At 39.2% G+C, this 21,890-nt stretch overlaps 1 long non-coding RNA gene across 1 annotated transcript in view; it reads right to left on the bottom strand.

Moving 5' to 3' along the window:
• The window catches only part of LOC144375319 (uncharacterized), a 47,793-nt gene that overhangs the window by 9,065 nt on the left and 16,838 nt on the right, over nt 1–21,890 (bottom strand). Inside the window, exon 2 of the long non-coding RNA XR_013435005.1 lies at nt 4,095–11,120. This is a non-coding gene — a long non-coding RNA (uncharacterized LOC144375319). The remainder of the gene's footprint in view (nt 1–4,094; nt 11,121–21,890) is intronic.

Raw genomic sequence — 21,890 nt, 5'->3', positions numbered from 1 at the left:
CCCTGGGCTTAATCTCTGGTGACCCCACCATAAAAACCAGATTTGCGTTCCCCAAAAGATACTCTGTCCTCACCACTTTTGCCATGGAGACTATTTTTATTTGGTTGTTTTCTAGTACTTTCTGGTGGAGGAAATTGCTGGGTTTTGGAATAACTCATTCTATCTAATATTTCTCTGTCTCTTGTTGTATCAGTCTTTTTGTTATAGTTGTGTCTTCTTGTTTTTTCACAGGGCATTTGCCTCTAAGATGATTTTACAATCTGTTTCTCCTATATCAGATGTTGTGGCCCCCTGGATAGACCTTAACTCATAATCAAGAGCATTTCACTGACTGCAAGTATGGGAGATACCTACCCTGATCAGCAGAAAGTAGGTGATGATATGATTTAATCACCATTGTCCCACCTTTGATTCAGGGGCTCCAACCTTGGCAGGGGGTATTAGGTAGCAGTTAGTAGTGAGCAGTGAAATGCAAACCAATAACATGGCAACATCATGGGTTTTCTTTAACGTTATTTTTAAGGTTTTCTTTAAGTTACCTTTAAGGCAAATGGGCAATCATATAACTTACAGAAAAACAACAGGTGTGGAAACCTTAAAGAATAAACAGGGAATAGAGACCTAATTAAAATATATATCCTGAAAGGAAGAATAATGGGGTTATTTCTAACTCTTGACAGGATCATTAGGTGTCATTGTAAAGCTAGAATTTATGGTCATAGGTGTCTCAATATATTTCAGAAGAGAAATTTTCTTAGTAGTGCAGGGGCAGTAAGGTAAATTCTGCCTGGACATTAACCTGAATATTCATATTAACATATGACTTGTAGATGGAGTCCTCTGAACAAGAAGGTCACCATAGGAGTTTTGGAGAAGGACAACTAGTGTCAAAACTCCACCACCCAACCTGAAGGGGGTGAACACCTGATTGGCCATGTGTGCTGAAGGTAGACCCAATTCTCAAAGCAAGCACAAAACACCAATAAATTCAGAGACAGCACTGGTTCTGTTGTTCTCTGCTTGGAGACAACCTTGAGGATGTTCTCTGTTGAGAGATGACTCTTGAGAGTGAATTCTCTTTTACAATTTTCAGCATCTGACTCCAAGTTTTCTTTCTTCTGAACCCAAAAAATGGGGTTTGAACCTGCAGCCTGCACTCTCCTGTGACAGGATAGACTCCTGGTCATTTTTGGATAGGATAGTCTCAAGCATGAAATTCAAGATATGGGGTGATGCCACAGACAGTTTTTCCTGCAAAGGTGGGGAGCTCTGCCCTGGGCTATCAGATGTCTCCAAGAGTTGGGTTCCACTGAGCAGCCTGGCTCCTGGGACAGCTGAGGTGAGGGGAGGGTGAGCTGTGTAAGCCTCTTCAGTCCAGGCCTGCAGCTACCTTATCTCCAAGTAGGCCAGCACCTGGATGTGTGACAGCTACTCCCCAGACCTCCCAAACAGCCATCCTGGGAACGAAGACACAATTGTTGGCTGGTTGGTGGTGTTTCCTCTGTGCTCATGGGCAGTGTTTTGCAATAAAATGTCTTGCCTGGCTCCTCTATGTACACAGAACTAGCTTATATCCCAGAGGGTTGCAGGGGACAAGGTATCCCAGTCCCAGAGGGCTGCCCATAGTATCCAAACTTTTTTTTAGGTGAAGAACACCCCTCCAGTCTCAGATAGGAGCAAACATCAAAATAGTTCTGCAGTACCCTTTCTTCATGGTGCCCTATGGGCCCACTCTCACTTCTGTTGCCAGACCATTTACCTGTCCTGTCCCCATCACCTTAGCTACTACCAGTGTCTTTTTCCTTTTCCTCCCCTCCAAAATCCCACTGATATTTCAAACAATCCAGAGGAATATCCTCACTTTAAGACACAGAGTGTACACAAGCCAGATTTAGCACAACTGTCCATCAACAGAACAGGATGCACAGCTTATGAGACTCTCAGGCACAGGATTTAATGCAGCCACAGTGAGTAAACAGGCTCCATACAACAATATGATGACTCTCAAAATACTGAATGAAAACAACAAAATGTGCTCTATGTTTGATTCTTAAATCCTTCAAAATCAAGAGACATACAAGTATTATTTGGGGTGTGAGGACATGGTAATGACAAAAGCCAGGGCCAAGTCAACCTTGGGGGCGTCACCAGTAATCAAGGAGAATATGTGTGTGATTCCATGGTTGTGGGGATGCTGAAGGTCCTGTCTGGGGAGGTGGGAGTCAGCCACACTCATGGTAAAATTAATCAATCTTCACAGATACACTTCATGTACTTTGTATTTTATTTCACAAAGAGCACACACACAAAAAAACACCCCCATGTTCAGGCCTCAACTGGTCTTCTCAGGGCACTGGATCACTCATGTCTTGCCCAGATGGTCTTAGTGGGGAAGACTGGGTGGGGAGCTGCCAGGGCCAGAGGGCAAGCCACTCACATTCCTTCCCCTTGGGTACCCTCCTGTTCCCAGCACTGCCACACATTTGCTCCATACCTCCTGTGTTCTCTTCTGTTAACCTGGGAACCTGGCTTCCTGGCTCTGTCAGGCCTGTCTGGAGTGGCATTAACTGACCAAGGTTGGTTTCTATGGAAGGGATCAGCTCTGATGAAGCAAGAACTCCAGCATCCATGGTTAATGGAATCTCTGCAGTGGTATCTTTTGTGTTCATTCATGTATGTGGTCATTCGCTCACTTACTTACAGTTGAGAAGAACCTTTAACTACATATAAGGATATCAATCATAACAATGGAAGCTCCGTCTCCATGCCAGGCACCTCATTAGGTATACAAGGCCAGAATACTTGTCCTTGTGGAGAGAAGAGGTGTGAGAAGACAGATTCATGTGATGAATGCTGCAGAGCACTCTCGGGGCCTTTGGGAGCCACCAAGGAGCAAGGCAGGAAAGGGATCCCTAAAGAGTAATGTTTAGCTGCGCATGGTGGCATGTACCTGTAATCCCTGTGGCTACAGAGGCTGAGACAGGAGGATGATGAGTTTGAGCCAGCCTCAGAAACAAGGAGGCAATAAACAACTCAGCGATACCTTGTCTCTAAATAAAATACAAAATGGTATTGTGGCTCAGTGATTTAGTGCCCCTGAGTTCAATCCCTTGTACCAAAAAAAAAAGTGATGTTTATATGGAAATCAATAACCTTAAATTCTACTATAGAGTGATAGTAACAAAAACAGCATGGAATTGACATCAATATTGACATGTAGATCAATGATACAGAATAGAAAGCACACAGACAAACTCACATAAATAAAATTGTCTCATACTTGACAAAGTCTCCAAAAACATTCATTGGAGAAATTGTAGCCTCTTCAACAAATGGTGCTTGGAAAACTGGACATCCATATGTAACAAAATAAAATTAGACCCATATTTCTTACTTTTTGAGAAATTCAACTCAAAATGGATCAAGAACTTATACACTAGAACAGAGACCATGTACCTAATAGAAGAAAAAGTAGGCCCAAATCTTCACCTCATTGGCTTAGAGGTGCATTATGGTTCAAAAGCAGCCCTGAATATATGAAAATACCAAGGACATACATGAAAAGGAAATAATTTCATCAGGCCAGGGTGTGTGATTTGGAAAAACTTACTGTTTTGGTAAAAATTTCTTTAATGTTGGATATATATACATATCTAAAAAGTCACATTATGCATAAACCATTCTAAGCTGAACCCCTTATTAAAATAAAAAAAAATTCAAAAGAGATTAACAAAAATAAAGCTGGCACTGTGGCATATGTCTGTGATCCCAGAGACTCAGGAGATAAAGCAGGAGGCGAACAAATTCAAGGCCACTCCCAGAGCAGAGCAAGACCCTGTCTCAAAATACAAGTTATAAAGGCCTCAGGATGTGACTCAATCGTAAAACAGCCCTGGATTCAACCCTCAGTACCCCCACCTCCAAAAAAGATGAGAGAAAGAGAGAGAGAGATTAACAAGAACAGATGAAAGAACATAAAACAAACTGTGCAGAGAAGAAAATTTGAACATTACACGGAAAATAAAACAAACACAAAAACATCTGTTTTCCAGAAGTAGAAGATAATAAAGAAATTAAAAAGAAAGTGTAATCACCATTTCAGACATGTCATCCGAGATTTGTCCTTTCACTTCATCAACTTCACTCTTCAGTGCTTATGTTCTTTTGTAGCTCTTCTTGAGTGGAAATATATCCAGATATAACATTTCTCTCCTCAATAGTTTGGTAAAAGTAAGACACACACACAAAAAAAAAAATGTATGTCAATATTTTGTGGGATTCCATATGAAGTATGCAGACTTCATATTTTACAAAAAAGTTATAAGTAATAAATTTGTTTAGAATTCTGAAGGACAATCTTAAATGACTTTGAATATTACTTCATTCAGTTACATGCCTCTCCATGTGACCAATCTATACTAGATTTCACTATGGCATCTTCAGGTGCAGAGGAGGCATTTTAATTGTAGCCTTTACAATAACACTGCATATTAGCACAGAACCTGAAACACAGGTCATACTCAATAAATACCTGATGAATGAATGAATTCTCAGGGGATAAGTTGTTCTTGCATTTGCTCACTTTCCCAATATTTACTGTATGTTTAACTGTGCCAAGCACAGCTCTAGGCACCAGAAAATAGCAGTGCACAAAGAGCGAGTGGGGGAAACCCTTCCTTACATGAAGGCTACTACTTCTAATGGGAAAAATTAGCAACATGTAAATAAATAAATAAATAAATATCATGTGAGATAAGAATGGGGTTGGAATCTTAAATCACAAGGTGATTAGAGAATGTTTTCCTGAAGTGATATTTGAGCAAAGTCCTGAAGGAAATGAGGGAGTGAGTCTCTAGCAAAGGAACAGAAAGAAGAAAAAGGAACAGAAAGAAGAAAAACCTGGATCGTACAGCACCCTAGAAGACAAGGGAAGAAAAATTTTGTAGGAAGAAGTAGTGATCTACTAGGTCAAATATTGCTAAAAGATCAAGTAAGGAAAGAACTAAGAACTGATCATTGAAGTTAGCCATGGAAAGGTATTCATATCTGACAAGGAAAATTGCAGTGGAATTGTTGGTTTGGAAACCTTTCTGGAGATGGTTCCAAATGAAGGGAAGGACCAAAAGGTGAGAAAGATAAAGGAGGACGAGGTGGGATTTTGGCCTGCCAACAGGACTGGTACTTCGAGGGATAGAAGGGCAAAAATAAAAATAAAGGGTAGAGGGAATTACAAAGAATTAGTCCAAAATTCTAGTGTGATTTCCCCTTTAGGCATTGCCAAAATTCTAAGCTGTGCACAAGCAGAGTAAGACTCTCAGAAACCAAGTGGGGCAGCCAGTGTCCTGGACCTCAAGACTACCCAATCACCAAAATGTGCCAGGTGTACCCAGCACTCTACTGGCTGTGCTCACCTGGTGAAAAGGAAGGAAAAGCTGGTTGTTGCCCCTGAAGGGGTTTAAATCTCATTAGGGTGAGACTCCACTCTCTCCCCCATGAACTCTGAGTCCCTTGAGATGGGAAACATGACTTCCAGCTTCTAATCCTGGAGGATGGCTGGCACAGGGCAGTTGCCTAGTGAAGGCTGAATGAGTAATTAAAATAGCATGAAACAGATTTTTCAAGACTAAAAGAGCATGAACAAATATCCAGTCAACAGAGTGGCAACCATTTACTCTGAGTGAGCCTGAGTAGAGAAATATTAGGCCAAATGGAATTTGTTAAGCTGGTGAATAATAATGTATTGAAACAAGCTCTGTGATAAGTCGAAGTCACTGGGTGAACTCTAGCAAACCAAGTTCCCTTGCTGAGCTTCACTTTCCTTTTCTTTATGGCTTTATATTTACATTTTAATCCATGATCACTTTGAATTAATATTTGTACATGGTGTGAGTTTTAGGGTGAGGTTCTTTTCTTCGCCCCCTTTCTTTCCTTTCTCTCTAGCTGGGACATTCTCTTGTTCTACCACTATTTCTTGAGAAGACTGTCTTCCTTTGCTAAGTTCAGTTTCCTCTTCTTTCAAATGAAGGAGTTGGATTTATACTAGAGGAAATCACTGTTCCCTTCTAGCTTTACAAATCTTTTCTACCCACTTTTCCTGATGTGCACTTCCTGTGAACAAAGCTATTCTTCATATCAGATACATGTAAAACAGGTCATGTAGTTGAAATTCAGAATTCATGTTGGATATTGTTCAGTTGATAGATTTTCCTGTAAAAACTATGCTTTTAGAAGTTTGATGAAAATGTATAGAAATTTTTAATATTAAAAAAAGAAAAATCATTAGTCTATCATGTATGACTTTTTTGGACAAACTTATTGGATTGTGGGTTTTGCTTTACTTGGAATGGAGGGTGAAAGATGGTTTACTTCTCAATTAAAAAGCAACAACTGGTTAATCTTTGTATTGGATTCACAAACTGAAGGGGTAAAATAGTAATTGTGTCATGATTATAAATAAAGTGAGGTGGAGATCAAAAGGTAAGGCTGGAGTCAATTTTTTCCCTCAAAGGATCACAGAAACCTTTAATCTCAAAAAGATCATCAATCCTCATCACAGAGAAAACATATCAAACAAGAGTGAATGATATGGATGCCCTGTGGAGATTCACATATTTGTGTATCCAGTATGTAAACAAATATACAAGCAAAAGACATTTTAGAGTTCTGTTCCTAAAGACCATAGTTGTGAAATATCTTTTTAGTTTTTAGATAATGAATCAGAACAAGGGGATACAATACATGTCAAAGCTATTCTCTGAAAATGGGTGAGCTCTAGAGTCATACTTCCTGGGGCTGCCAGCTTCTGAGCTCTCAAAATTAAGCAGAGCTTTACTTTAGTAGGAAATGTCCACAAAACACATGCTCAAAGGGAGAAACAACGGTAGCAACCAAATACTAGAGGTTGAAAGGCGCCTGGTTATATTGAGAAAATGATTTAGGTCTTTTTCTTGAAACAAGTTTGGCCTAAAACTCAAGAAATAGACCCAACCATGTTTAGATACAAGCAAGTAGCAAGCCCTACACCTAAGGAGGTACTGATCACTGCATCATATTAGATGAAGTGAAAGAAAAAGAGGATTTTATTTTGGAGAATCAGTCTACAAAAACTCCTACATTGGAAACCAAACCCTTTGTGTTTTAATTCTGACTTCTGTCACTCTATGTCTGAGTATACCTGGGTCAGCCCAGGATTTTGGGGGATCTAGATTTTCTCACCTAGAAAATTAGATATTTGGACTAGATGACATTCAAATTTTCTCCTACCTCTAAAATTGTGTGACCTTTTTCTAGATCATAAATGCTTTCTTTCTATACTGCTTCTCCACTAGTTCAGCAAATATGGAGCCACTCTTTTGTTTCTATACTGTGACAAAAAGTGCTACATCTTATATAATTTATAAGAACTGTTCAAAATGAGCAAATCCATAGAGATGAATGGTAGATTAGTGGTTACTGGTGGCTGAGAGTAGAAAAGAGTGAGAGTGATGACTAATGGGACTGGAGTGTCTTTTAGGAGTGATGCTGGTTTTGGGATGTTTCCTATGAACAAAATCATAATATGTGGCCTTGTGTGTGCTTCTTGTATTGTAATGTTATCCTTGTCTGTTCATGTTGCAGCATGTAGCAATACATTTCTTTTTGAGTGAGTGATATTCCATTGTATGGACACAACCCATTTTATTTATCCATTCATGTGTTGGTTATTGTTTCCACATTTGGAATTTTAGGAATTATACTGCTGTGAATATTATTGTTTAGGGTTTTGTAGATATGTTTTATTCCCCCAATATATGTCTAGGAATAGAATCGCTGGGTCATTGCCACATGCACCCATTCTGTGCTCAGGCCTGTGATCCCTTGTCATCCTGCCTGAGAAACTACCATGTCTTGCAGACACAGGTCATTATCTCAACTTCCTTTGTTCTAGTCTAGAGGACTAGCTTACAACCCCCAGAACCAATTATTTAGTGTTAATGTGGGATTTATATCTGTATAGAGTCCTCACTTACTGAACCTTGTCCTTGTGTTGAGCTGTAGTCAAGCCTCACCTGCCACATCCTCAGCTCTCTGAGAAAGATTGGGTAGTGATCTGAGTTTGGCTTTCATTTGCAATCCTTTAGCTATTCTGTGTGACAGCTTCTATTCTTCTTTCTTCAGTTTCCCAAAGCACTGCTTGCTTCCTGACCCTTTTATACACACACACACACACACACACACACACAGGCATCATAATGTTTACTTAAAGAGCCTCTCTATTATTAAGAGGGGCAACAGATCCTGTAGAATTCCCAGAGAAATAGAGTGCCTGGCTTCAAGATGTTGTAACATTCCTAGTACCTAGGAATGGGTCTGCGGCAACAAAGCTGAGGAGTGGAAACCCTTCCTCTGCTGCTGGCTGTGTTGCATTCTACTGCAGTTTCCTTTCTTTGCATTGCTGCACATAACCCCTCCAACCCCCTGTGCTGGCCCTGCTGGTCACAGTGGAGAATTTTGACTCCCATGGGTTCAATGTCCTGTCAAACAGTTTTTATCGACAGCTTTTTGTTTGCTGTGCATCTCCTTGGCTTGCTTACCAACAACAACTAGATTTGGTTTCTTTCATACCCAAACCAAAACACATTTGGGTATCCTGACATTTTATACAGCATGTATTTTTTGTTATATGAACCTAACCTAACTTGTATTCTCATATGAAGTAATGCAAATCTACTTTTGTTCTAGTGGAGGTATTTTGGTAACATATAAGCAATTTTGGTTCAGTATAGAGGGTGAATTCAAGGTTTTTATAACTCAGTTTGAGCTTCATTCCATATTAGTGACAGCCATTTTAACTTATCTGAATAAAACATTTTATTTTCTGTCACTGTGTGTTACAAAGATTCCCCCCACTCCCCTGGTTCCTAAGAGAAAGAAAATTTTTGATTTATCTTTATGGATTCTATCCTCCTTTGAAAGCAGGGTCTAACTGATCATTGACACAAATTAGTGTTCTAGAATCTACCTTCAGAATTAGAGTATTATTGGGTGAGAAAAAGTGAAGACTATAGGTCGTGGGCTTTAGATATCTGCAAGGTTGAAGGGGGCAAGGTGAAGAGGGGGCAAGGTGTGGGAGAAGTGAACCTCTGCCCCGGTTCTCCTGAGAAGATCTGCTTAGTCCTGTTTTGTATTTTGAGAAACAACATAATATCATGTTTACACAAGGAAGAAATGGTTCCACTTAACTTTAAAAAAATAAAAGAAAATAGCTTAAATTATATTGCTAGAGGTCATATAGATAGGACTCAGGCTTTCTTTGCATTGCTGGATATAAGCCCTTGAGACCACACATGGGAGAAAAAAAAGAAAAATTAGCTATATGTTTACTAACTTCTGAAAATCACAATCACACACACCACACCAGAAAATAGGCAAAAACAGGCACTTCTCTCAGGGCCATGTACATTTAAAGTTTAGATGAAATATGGTTAAGTGGTTTGCTCATTTTCAGAGTAAATGGGACAAATTTGTGGGACAAAATCAGGATTTCTTATCTTTAAACTGGGGCAAATATCTCATAGTTATCTTTCTGTCTTTTTTTTTTGGACCTTCTCCAGAAAGTATAAAAATTATTAATATTCTCATGTAGTAGAATGACAGGAAACTCAATTTTGTGCAGCCATGGATATCTTAGGATACATTCTATGGATGTGTTACTGCATATAATATTAGATGGTTACCACCAGCCCTTCCAGTAAGCAAATATGTAGGCCAAGCTGATGACACTCTACACACAGTGAAGCATTCATTCACCAAGGATGTTTTAAGAAGATATGATTAAGGAAGGGTACCATGGGGTGGAAAGAACAGGAACTGTAATGCCAGACAGATGTACATGGGAGAAGAGACTCAGCAAAAATAACATTAAAAAAGAAATGACATATGCCCTTGGAACCTGTCTCCTCATCAGTAAAAGAAAAATCATAATAACCATTTTGCAGTGTTGTTCTGTTAGAAATAATGTAGAGAAACAACCAGCTAAGAATCAATACATCATAGACATCACCCAGTCAGACGTAGTGTGGTGTGGTTCACTGACCTCATGATGACTTGCTTGGCCAGTGGCATAGCCACTGTGGACTGCCATAGCCCTGTGCCATTGGCAACTGTTACTCTTGTGGCAATTTGACTTCCCATCCTGCAGAAGAGCAGTGCCTTTGGGGACATAGCCCAGGGTCTTGAAGGCATTGAATACTTGATGGAGGGAATTGAGCTCATCCACAAGTATTGGCTCAATGTGTCTCTTCAGAGCCAGCCTCCAGTTCTCATTGTATTGGTGAGACTTGTGCACCATCACACAGGGGAAGGACATTGCCTTCCTACTAGCAAATGAGATGCAAATGACTATCAATTTAAAAAAAAACTTTACTATGTAACATCTATAAGAGTCATGACCTGTGTATCAGGAACACAGTCTTTGGCTCCTTTTTTCTAATACCTGGCCCCTGAAGCTCTTCCTTTCCTTGAGAGGAGGCTTCAACCCTGTAGTAAAAGTCTACATATTGGGTCAGTTCACTCCTTGGGCCAGTGCAGGAAGGGAATAGTAGTGGGCCTGCCTTTCAAGAGCCTCGAGAAAGGGGTAGGAGGCAGAGTGGGACAACATGGGAGGAAAGTTCAGGGTGCAGAGGGGAGAGGCAGAGGGAATCACACTGGAAAGACAATCGGGAAGGGCGATGGGGTTTGGCGCTCTGGCATCCTCTTAGGTGAGGGCTCCTGTGAAACCACCAGAGCAGGTTGGAGGGAAACAGCGGCTTCCTCCTTGGGGCTTCTACCTCCGAAGTTGTGACACATGTCTTCACGGGGGAATGGATCTGATGGAAGAACCGGAATTTGGAGTTCAATATCAGTATAGACAACAGGCTGGGGAGGGTCTATTCGGATGGTAGCCGTCATGCCATATCTGCGTCGTTTGTTGACCCAGTACATCAGTGGGTTATAAATGAAGGTGGAAGCTTTCATCACCTCCACCCACTGCTGGGCATGCTGCCTCCTCCGCAGGTTCTTCCCCAAGTGGAGTAAGAGGATGAAGCCAGCAGTTATCACTGTGCAGAGCCCCAACAATCCGAAGTACCATGGCACCCACACTGAGACAGTAAAAAAAAGAAAAGAGGCAAGCTGACTGAAAGCTCTAGCTTGGGACATGAACTGTATCTCATTGGCTCATTCATCTTCTCATTCCCTCCCACCCTTCTCAAAGACATGGCTAATAATTTCCTGATTCAGTCAAAGCTATATTTGGAGGGCATGTACGCGACCCCATTAGCCTTTTACACATAAGGAACACTAGGTGTAGAGGGGCCATGATCTGCCCAGACTCAAGTCAGGCCTTCTGGCTCCTGCCGCCGTCTGGCTGCAGCAAAATAACCAGGGGGTGATGAAGAACTTGTGTACATTGATACAGCAGGAGTGGGAGCTGTTTATTGTAGGGCAACAGAGGTATATATACATTCCACACAGCTTATCTTAATTAACATAAACTAGATATAGCAGTCAACCAATAAGAAATCTCGACACTTAATGGCTCCCTGGCATTACTTCACAAACCACTCCCTGTGGCAAAATGCCAAGCGCCATCCAGACTTGTTTACAGACTCTAACAGGCTCCCAGTCCAGGACCCATACAGTCATTCAGACCGAGAAGTCTCACTAAGGGCAAGGACCTCAATTGTATCTTTTCTGCTTGGCCAGAACATGGTCTCTGCCTTCAAGGAGTCCTTAGTTTCTTAGAGGAGTCTGTCTCTTAACGAAATAGCACTCCATTCAGGCAGCCACCACCCCCATTCATGCAAAGGGTCTTCCCTGAACGTTTGTCCCCCACACTCATGGTCTGGGTTTACTTACTGCCTGGAAGGCCCATGTCCTCCTTTTGTGAATCCATAAGGTTCACTCTGGTTACCAGGCGTATGGCTCTGGAAAGAGTGAACTCACCCACTACTCTGCCCACCAATGGGAGTCCCCAGAAGGCCCAGGCCCATTGTTCTCTAAAGATGAGGTCACCAGGTTCTGAGCATCAGGAATTCTTGGGCTGGTGCTTGTAGAGTGGTGGGCAGTTGATGGAATAAGGGACTCCATCATATGACATCTCATGAGAATGTTGTTTTCCATGAAAGACTGGTCCACCATTGAATTGTCTATTCCCAACTTTGTGTGGTGAACTCACAGGGCAGCCCCCAGGAAAGGCCCTTACACCCTCAGGAACTTCTACTTGTGTTTTCAGTTGTTAGGGAGCCATTTTTCTGTGGGGAGTGGGGCAGGAAGGACAGTGAGCACTGGACATCCTTAACTTCAAGAAGTGTCTTACCTATTTGTCAGGGAACAAAAGGGCTCAGAAGAGCCCAACTTTTGCTCCTACCATCTCTCTTTTGTTTCTTCAAGTGTTTTGGGGCATCATCAGGTCCCATGGGAGCTCCCCCATATGGGATCCTGCTTCTGTTTTCAGCTTCATCTCCCTCCCCATTCATCATATACTGTTTTCCACACCTCCTTATCATCCCAAGTGGTCAACTCCCCAACTCTGAGACAAAGAGTCTTTCAGTTGATTTCCAAATTTCTAGAACTCTGAAGCTGATGAATTTGAAACAAATTGGTTTTACTATAAGTTTTACTATAAGTTTGTATGAAGTGGAAAATATAATGTTCTACAGATTTAATATATGATTTTTAGAAAGTTGTTCTATATTAACTGGTATAAAAGTGATGCCCTTTTAAACAATACAACCCACCCACCATGGACAAATATAGTTCAGTTAAGTATAAATTAAATTAAAAACAACATGAAAAACCCCAGCATGATGCTCTGCCACTGAACTTTATTTTAAAATCAACATTTTTTATATCATCTTCCTCTCCCTGTACCTTATCTGGGGGGAACAAGATTATTTTTTGTCCAGTTATCTTTCCTTGAGCACATACCGACCACAGGAGTGAGGAAATTCAGAGTTGAGGATGGCACCAGAAGATTTAAAAAATAATTATATCTCAGGTTAACAAGTGAAGCAGGACCAGACACACCTGAAATCACATCATTAAAAACTGTCTGTTCCCCCTGAAGTGTAGAATTACAGCCTCTGGAATAAGAGTCCCCTGTGTTTTTCCTTTGCTTGCAAAGCAATTAAACTTCTGTCCCTCAACTGGTATATGAATAAACAAATGGGATATATCAATCTAACAGAAAATATGTGTGGATTTGTATGTATATATACACATTATATTTACATAAGATTTTGATATTAGGGATGGACCCCAGTATTCAGTTATTGAATAAACACTGTAGGAAGCCTAAATCAATTAAAAATTGAGAAATAATTTTCTCTCTGAAAAAATTTAATAGCAATTTTTACTTATTTTATACATCTATATTATTTGTTGAGATGTGCATATATATGTTTGTATATAATATGTGTATAATATAAAATATATAATACATATATATGTATATGACTACATATATTTATATGTATATATCTATACATATGTATCTATCTATCTATCTATCTATCTATATATATATATATATATATATAATTATTGCTAAAATTAAGAAATCAAAACCAGTTGACTGGTATGTATTTTAGACCCAGAGCTCAGGCCCTGAAACACTTTGCTTCATGTGCAGAGCTTGACCTTTACCCTGTTCTGCAGTTTCTTTTGCTTGCTCGTTGGAAATCTTGTCTGGTTATCCTCCTTCCATTCTTCCATATGAAAACAGCCTTACTCTCTATGCCAACCTAAACCATGAAGTACTCTGAATGGAAACTACTTATGATTTTGTAATGAAGATATTTGAAAAAAAATGCAAGAAATACCAAAGAGAATGTAGTCAAAGAATTAGTTGGGTTAATTGTTTTTACAAAGTAAGTCTACGTTTTTTAAAAATATTACACAATCATTCATTTGATTACTGCTTCTGCCCAAACAAAAAATGTTCCCATATTTGTTGAATCACTGAATGTTGAAGTTCAGGACTAGAAATAGCATGAACTCTACATCATAAGAACTATTTGCTGCTCATCTAATCTGGTTACACAGCCTGGTAGAGGGTCTCTAGGCTCTACTGTTTCTCAGTCTCTGATGCCCATTCATTGCGTGTGCTTACCCAGAGCAGCATGTTTTTTCTGCATTTATTTTCTCTTTTTATTTTTTCGGTGAATGACAGGCTATTTTAAAAATCAGCACTTAAGTATAATGCATTGGCTACATTTTATTGGAACATTTTATCTTAATGTTTCTTCTACACAAGAAGTATTCACCTGATAAGACAGTGGATTTGAATAATCAATTACTTTACCAAAGCAATCTTCAAAGAACAAAGTTGGAGAACTCACATTTCCCAACTGTGAATTTATTAAAAAGTGACAATAATTGAGACAGGGTGATACTGGCACAAAGATTGACCTGCAGGCCACTGTAATAGAGCTTAGTCCAGATGTTGGCCCTCATCTTTGCAGTTACTTAGTTTGATGGGAATGTCAAGATAATTAAACAAGGGGGAAATGTCTTCTCAGTTATATGCTGAGGTGACTGGATATCCACCTGACCCCTCCCTTACACAATGCAGTGTTTACCCAAATTTAATTCCAGAACTAACTCAAAATAGACTTATATGTATGTAACAGCTAAAGGGGGAATTTTCTTTAAAGGTATAGGAGCAAATTTTGACTTTATTAGGCAAACTCTTCTTGGATAGGACACCAAGAGCATAGTGATAAAGAACAATATGGGTAGATTGAACTTCAAGGTAACAATTTTAGTTCAAAGTATATTGTCAAAAAAGTGGAAAGACAACTGACAGACAAGGACAAAATATGTGCAAGTAACATGTCTTAAAAGAAAATGTATCCAAAATATATAAAGAACAGAACCCAACACAAAGATAGCCAATGTTTAAAAAATGAACACATCATCTGAGTAGAAATTTCTCTACAGACATTCCTCCAAAGCAGATATTCTGGCCAGTGAGCACATAAAAAGTGTTCAATATCATCACCCAGTGAGACTCAAAATAAGGTACTACTTCACATCCATGAGGATAGCTAAAATGAAATCGGATATTAACAACTTGGTAAGGATTTGGGAAATGTAGAACCAACCTTCCTACATTGCAGTAGGAAGTGGTAAAATAATGTAGTTTCTTTGAAAAATATTATTTGAGGAAATGTCAGACTAAAGATAGCACAACATATGACCCAGAAATTCCACTCCTAGTTATATACCTAAAAGAATGGAAAAATTTAAAAAAAATTTTTTAAATATTTTTATTAGTTGAGAGACCATTATTTTATTTATTTATGTGCTTTGCTGAGAATCAAACCCAGTGCCTTACACATGCTAGGCAAGCTCTCTACCACTGAGCCACAGCCCCACCCCAAGTAATGAAATTTTTGTCTCCCAAAATTGGTACTTGAACGTCCATAACATTATTTATAATTACCCAAAATATAAATAACTCTAAGGTCTATCAACTGGTATACAGATAAACAAATTGATATATCCATCCAACAGAAAATATGTATGTATTTGTGTGTATACATATGCATTGTATGTATATAAGATTTTGATATTAGATGTGGAACCCAGGGCCTCACCCATGCTAGGCAATGCTCTACCACTAAGCTAAAGTCCCAGCCCTTTCTTTTTGTCTTTGTTTTTTGGGTTTTTTGTTTGTTTGTTTGTTTGTTTGTTTTGTGACAGGGTCTTGCTAAGTTGCTCAGGCTGGCCTGGAGCTTGCCATCCTCTAAACTCAGTCTTTCTAGTCTCTGGGATTATACACATGGGGCATTACTTCTGGTTCCAATAGGACATTATTTGGTAATAGAAAGAAATCAGTTACCAACACTTGCAACAGCCCAAATTAACCTTGAAAACATAAAGTTAAGTGAAAGCCAGGAAAGATTACATGTATAATTCAATCCACATGATTCTTGAGAAGGCAACTCTTAGGAGGTAGGAAGTTGATTTCTAGCTGACTTAGGGTTAGGAGGCTGGGGTAGAAATGAGTGGTTGCTTGTGGTTCTGATGCTCTTTCTGGGGAGGTAGAAATATACTAAGATTATTGATTGTACAACTCTGCAGATACACTGAAAGCCATTGGCTAATCCCCTTAAATGGGTGAGTTGTACAGTATGTGAATTGAGTATTAATATATCCTCTAATTACTTGGAGGATTAAAAATACTTTTGTATGCAATGACTAAGTCAAGAATACCCTCTTATGTTGGGATTACACCACAGATACAACAACAGAACCTATAGGGTGGATGCTGCCAATTGGAATCAGACTCCCAGAGATACATTTAAAAAAACAGATGTCAGCTAAACCAGCATTGTGGACTTCTATCAGCAGGTAGGAAATTTTATTTATAAAATATATTTGAATCTTAGAATTTTTAACCTTTGTAGAATCAAATTCTCTGAATCTTATTTAGAAACCTTAGATAAATAGTATTAACATAGTTTCCTTTGAGGACTAGGACAATTTCATCCATTATCCATGTGTTTTAGTGCCTGTGTAGGGGGCAATATGGCATCATTAGACAGTTCTAGCAGGGCCACTCTGTCAGCATTAGAAGTGACTAGAATAGTTTTCAACATGTAGATGGACTGTCAGATAAAAATAAAACATGGTAAGTCTTCAGATAGAAAAAAAATTGTACTTGTCTAGAAGTCTTAGCTCTGTAGTGCTTGGTGAAAAAAGAGTAAAAATGATTAATTACATTTGATGTGAAGTCAGTTATGTGCTGAGCCTTACAATTCATGGGTTCCCCAATCTCAAATTTGAGTGTGCACAAAGAAATAAGTAAACTTAGCTCAGTAAACCAGGAAGCGTAAGTTGATATGGTTGACTTTCTAGTTTTGACAAATGAAAGAATGATCATTTAAAGAAAGCCAGACACTTGGAGCAACTAGACACCAGTTACAGATAAATGATAAGGAAAAGACCTCTATTTGTTTATAAGAACCCAAAGTATACCCATGTGCAGCCATTGGAAATACACTGAACTCTAATGGGCATCCAAGGGAATGGCCCAGTGTCAGTGTTACCCTGGCTTGTGGGCCAACTTCAATGTTTCTGTATTTTCTCCAATAAAGCAGTTAGTGCCTCAGTTGCATCTTGGCTGTGTATGCTAGGACAGTTGAGTCTCCTGATTGAGGGACTTGAGTTCTCACAGCAGGCAGATAGGATGAATCTATTCTGATAGTATTTCAGGTTATGGAGACTCTCTCATCGCTCTTTAGATTGTGTGTCATGGAAAACTTCTGAGAAGCTGAAATATGCATGTCAGAAGTGAGCTGTGTGCAGATCAGAGTGAGGAGAATGAAGGGGATGATGGAGGCACAAAGACACACTTTTCAGGATGGGCCTGTTGTGACCCTATAACAAACAGCTGGTGTGTTCTCTAGAGAAGTAAGATGGATACAGGGCAGGAGGTGTAGGAGCAGGCAGGGACTCCACCCTTATTGGAGAGTGAGCTAGGGAACACCTTGTATAGAACTTTGTTCCCTGGGACAAATTGGACTTTGCTGAGATCATGTAGTGTTATGTAGATGAATCAAGTGATCTGTTGTTTTTTTTTCCTTTGGGGGGGTTGTTCTTTTGTTTTGTTTAATTCATTGTGGCCCTGGGATTGAACCTGGGTCCTTGAGCATGCTAGGAAAGAACTCTACCACTGAGCCACATCCCCAGCTCAAGAGATCTGTCTTTAAATACTATTTTATCAATATGTACAAAGTGGGCAGTGTCTACATAAAAATGGAGGTAAGGCACCCAGTGAGAAAGTTGTTAATGTGACTCATGTAAATGGTGGTGTCCTGGCTTGGAGAGGTGAATAGGAATGGGCAGGATTTGTTGATGGTGTGGATCTTTTGGGTGCCAGAAAAAAGAGAGAAAATGGGTGGATGATGGCTTCCATCATCATCTGGGATGGGGAGCCTGGAAGAAGCTGGCTTGAGTGGGCTGGAGATATGCAAGGCTCTGATGGAGTTGCAAACTGCAGAATCATTGAACTCCATACCATGAGAAAGTTCTAGGACAGGGACACAGGTGAATACCAGGGGTTTTTCTCAATAATCACAAAACTCTTTGCATCAGTATCTTAAGAATTGAAACTAGGAGGCTAGCTTAAAATAATAGTCACAAATGCCAGATTTGAAGTTTTCTTCTTTGAGGTGTGAGAATTCTTGAACCTCCCAGGTGCTTAAGAAACACCTGGTGCTAGAACCCTTGTGACAGATTATCATTTGCAAGGTCCTTTTTGATGAGTGCTAAGGGAAGGCCCTAGCAGAATCACTATTTTTTGTTGGGAGGAAAGGCACTTTGCCACTTGAGAATTGCAGCGTAAGTGTAGGAAGGTGTTTGTGACATCTTTTTTTAAAAATGTCTTTTCCTCCTGGAAACAGGAACTATGAGCTTAGGGGAAAAGACTGAGAAGAAATGTTGGGTGTATATCTGTAATTGAAATTTTAAAAAGGGGTCAGGGTTTGCCCTTCCCCATTAGTGTAAGTGTTCTTAAAAGTTCTCAGAATGCTTTAGGAATTTTCAAAGCAAGCTCAGTGAGCATTGTATACTCTTAAGTGTCTCTCAGCCATCACTGCATACAAGGGTAGAAAAGAGAATAGTCACTTTAGTGTAATGCTTTGTGGGATGTATGCCATGTGGGCCATGTATGCCAACAGGAACCACAATGATGATCTCTTGGTCACAAAAGGCAGATGGAAAAAGTGTCATAGCCTTATTCCCTGTTCACATGTACATCTTGCTGAGCTGTGCTACTTGACAGGTAATGGTGACTGAGGTAGTCTCTGTAAAAGACAACCCTGTCTTTAAAAGTTGGATTTAGCTGTTGTCATGATGTGCATCTATAATCGCAGCTACAAAGGCCAAGGCAAGAGGATGACAAATTTGAGGCCAGTTGAAGCACCTTAGTGAAGCCCTACCTAAAAAAAAAAAAAAGGGCAAGGATGTAGCTCAGTGATAGATCCCCTTGCCAGTTAAGTCTCTGAATATTAGTATCAAAAAGAATAAGTCACTATTTAATCATGATTTAGAAATAGTGTTTTAACAGAAGTCTATGACTCAGAATTGCAACACCTAAGTTTGTTGGGTGGGGCTCCCCCACCCCCACTACCATAGTTTTCTCTAATATATATTTATACTTGCTTGTGTAGCCATATTTTTAATTTTTTACAAAATGGTCTAATACATGCAAACCATAAAGACTGTATAATGATGAGGCCCTGTCTAAAGATATGAGACTGAGTCCCATGAGAAGGATGACAGTACTGAAGGAGTTTGACAAGTAAGACTGTAATAATTACTATTTTTCTGACTGTGCTTGTGTCTGCATGGTGTATGCACAGAGGTTGAGCTCTGTGTGTACCCTTTAGCATCTTAGATTCTTCTATTAAAAAAAAGTCTATGGATAATGTGGAGAAAATGTTTTGTTGTAGTTGTTTTTGTTGTTGTTGTTATTTTGTACCCGGGTTGAACTCTGGGGCACTCAACCACTGAGCCACATTCCCAGCTCTACTTTGTATTTTAGTTAGAGACAGGGTATCAATGAGTTTCTAAGCCCTTTGCTATTGCTGAGGCTGGCTTTGAATGTGTGATCCTCCTGCCTCAGCCTTTCTAGCTGCTGGGGTTACAGGCATGTGCCACTGCACCTGGCTGAGAAAATGGTATTCTTTTTGGGAGGAGAGTGAGCAATTCTAGGTTTGCTGATTCTGTAATGTTAGGAAATGCAGAAATAATAAAGAGAGATGCTCTGAATTGCCTGTATAAATATAAATCTAGGGACAAGATTATTTCGGAGTTGTATATTGTTACCAGGGTTAAAATACAGGTGCTTTTCCACAACTGGCCAGTCAAGTTGACAGCTAAATAGTTGAGGCAATGAAAGTGACTATATTTACAAAGTGGCTCAGTGAGAAGAAAGTGGGATTCTGTATACAAAGACCTACCTCTTAGGAAGCTGATGTTAGGGGGCTTATGTTAGTGATTCATGCATGTTTCTAGATAGGCAGGTGTTCTGTAGAGGGAAGGCTGGATAATGGTATCCAAGTCATGATGTTTTCCAATTTCTAAGATCTCACCAATAAAGATCATGATTTTTTCCTATTATGAACTAGTTGCATATTATACAATGATAGAGCCAGAAGAGGAGGTAATTCTTTCTAGACCCTCTTGCTGAGCTACTAGCTGAAATCCCTGTAATGAGGGAGAACATCCTTACTCAGTTAGTAACATACTGTAAACTCCTAGCAGTGAACACAGAGAATCCTTCCTCAGCTAGCTACTCCCATCATAAACAGAAACACTTCCACTGCTGAATTTTAGTATTTCAACATTGAGGACAGGGAGTAATTTATTCAAGGAAAATAGTCCTGATTTACAAATACCTAATTGTCATTGATTATTTTCCTTGGTTTCATCACAATAGGAATGTTTTAATTTTCAGAACCCAGAATGCACAAAGAGAAGTTAACACTGATGTTTTAGACTTGACCTAGATTTTCATAGGAAGAACTTTGAAAGAAGTTAGACTCTTCCAACATTACAAATCAATAAGATGGATTTTGAAGCTATTCATGTCATTAAGGGGTCAAATAAAGACTAATGCACAAAGAAAGCCATGCAGTCATGTTTATAGCTATGACTGTTGCTCTTTTCAGTATCCCTGTTCTTTCTGTGAGACAACAAGCAAACACTGAATCAGAATGTATGTAGAGCACTTTGCTATAGTGAGCTCTGTCATCTCTTTATCTAACATTGTAGACATTTGCTCATGGCAGTTGGAAGACTGATTTCCCAAGTCTATTCTTAAGGACCAGATACATAGAATCAAAATGATGCAGAGAAACCTACATTAAAAGAAAAGACTAAAGTTTTAACAGTATTAGAGGAAAGAAGGATTAATGAATTGGGCAGCACTCAGAACCAGAAAATGTTCAGAGTTTCATGGCAGCAGTGTGGGCAGTGAGCTTCCATAGGCTGATGTAGAAGTACAATGAAAAAAAATACATTTTACTAGAGTCAGAAGACCCTACATAGATGTTGGTTAGCAGTTTCTGTAAATTGGTAAATTTCCTAGTTTCATTTTACTAAAAACTTAAACTGGTTCCTAGTTTTCATGTAACATTTTCCATTAATTCTCCATGTACCTGTGGAGGAAGCTGAAGTCCTGGAATCATCTCAGTCTAATGAACTCTCAACTAAACTTCATATCACCCAGGATAGAATCCATGTTCCAATCCACTCATTGTTAAGACTAGAATTATGAGATTTCAGTAGAAAATAGCACCAATATACAATGAAAATGCCCTTGGATAATGTTGATGTTGAAAAAGCAGTAATTTATGTCTTGTGATTCTTTTTCAGTTTGAGGCTTATCAACTAGCAGATTGTTTCAGAGGATCCAAAATTACATCCTTACTTAGAGTGATGTCACTAAATGATGGGATATTTCTTTATAATAGGAGCTGTGTTGAAATAGAGAGTCATGACTATGGGAAAAGCAATTATGTAAGTACAGTGGCAATTTTAAATTTCTAATTTAAAAATTAAAAAATAATGAATTATTTACAATTTAAAATCAGTTGTTAACAATCTGAAAGTAGAGTCCCTGGCATATCAACATATAGGAATCATTTTATGAAAACTCTGAAACCCTGGAAGTAAAAGTTAATTTCTGCCAGTCAGCAAACACCAGAACAGGTTTTTATGAAATGGTTTGTGGCTGTTAGGATAGATGTTGAAGAAGGCAGGGGAATTAGAAATTTGGTGTGAATGAGTGGGTGGGGAATACTTTTTAAATGTGTTTAGTTCTATATGGCAGGATAATGTACTTTAGCATATATTAT

This window comes from Ictidomys tridecemlineatus, chromosome 2, assembly GCF_052094955.1.
Source record: "Ictidomys tridecemlineatus isolate mIctTri1 chromosome 2, mIctTri1.hap1, whole genome shotgun sequence".
In the NCBI taxonomy this organism is placed as follows: domain Eukaryota; kingdom Metazoa; phylum Chordata; class Mammalia; order Rodentia; family Sciuridae; genus Ictidomys; species Ictidomys tridecemlineatus.
The sequence above is the reverse complement of the archived record's forward strand: the minus strand, read 5'-3'. Positions and strand labels throughout refer to the sequence as shown.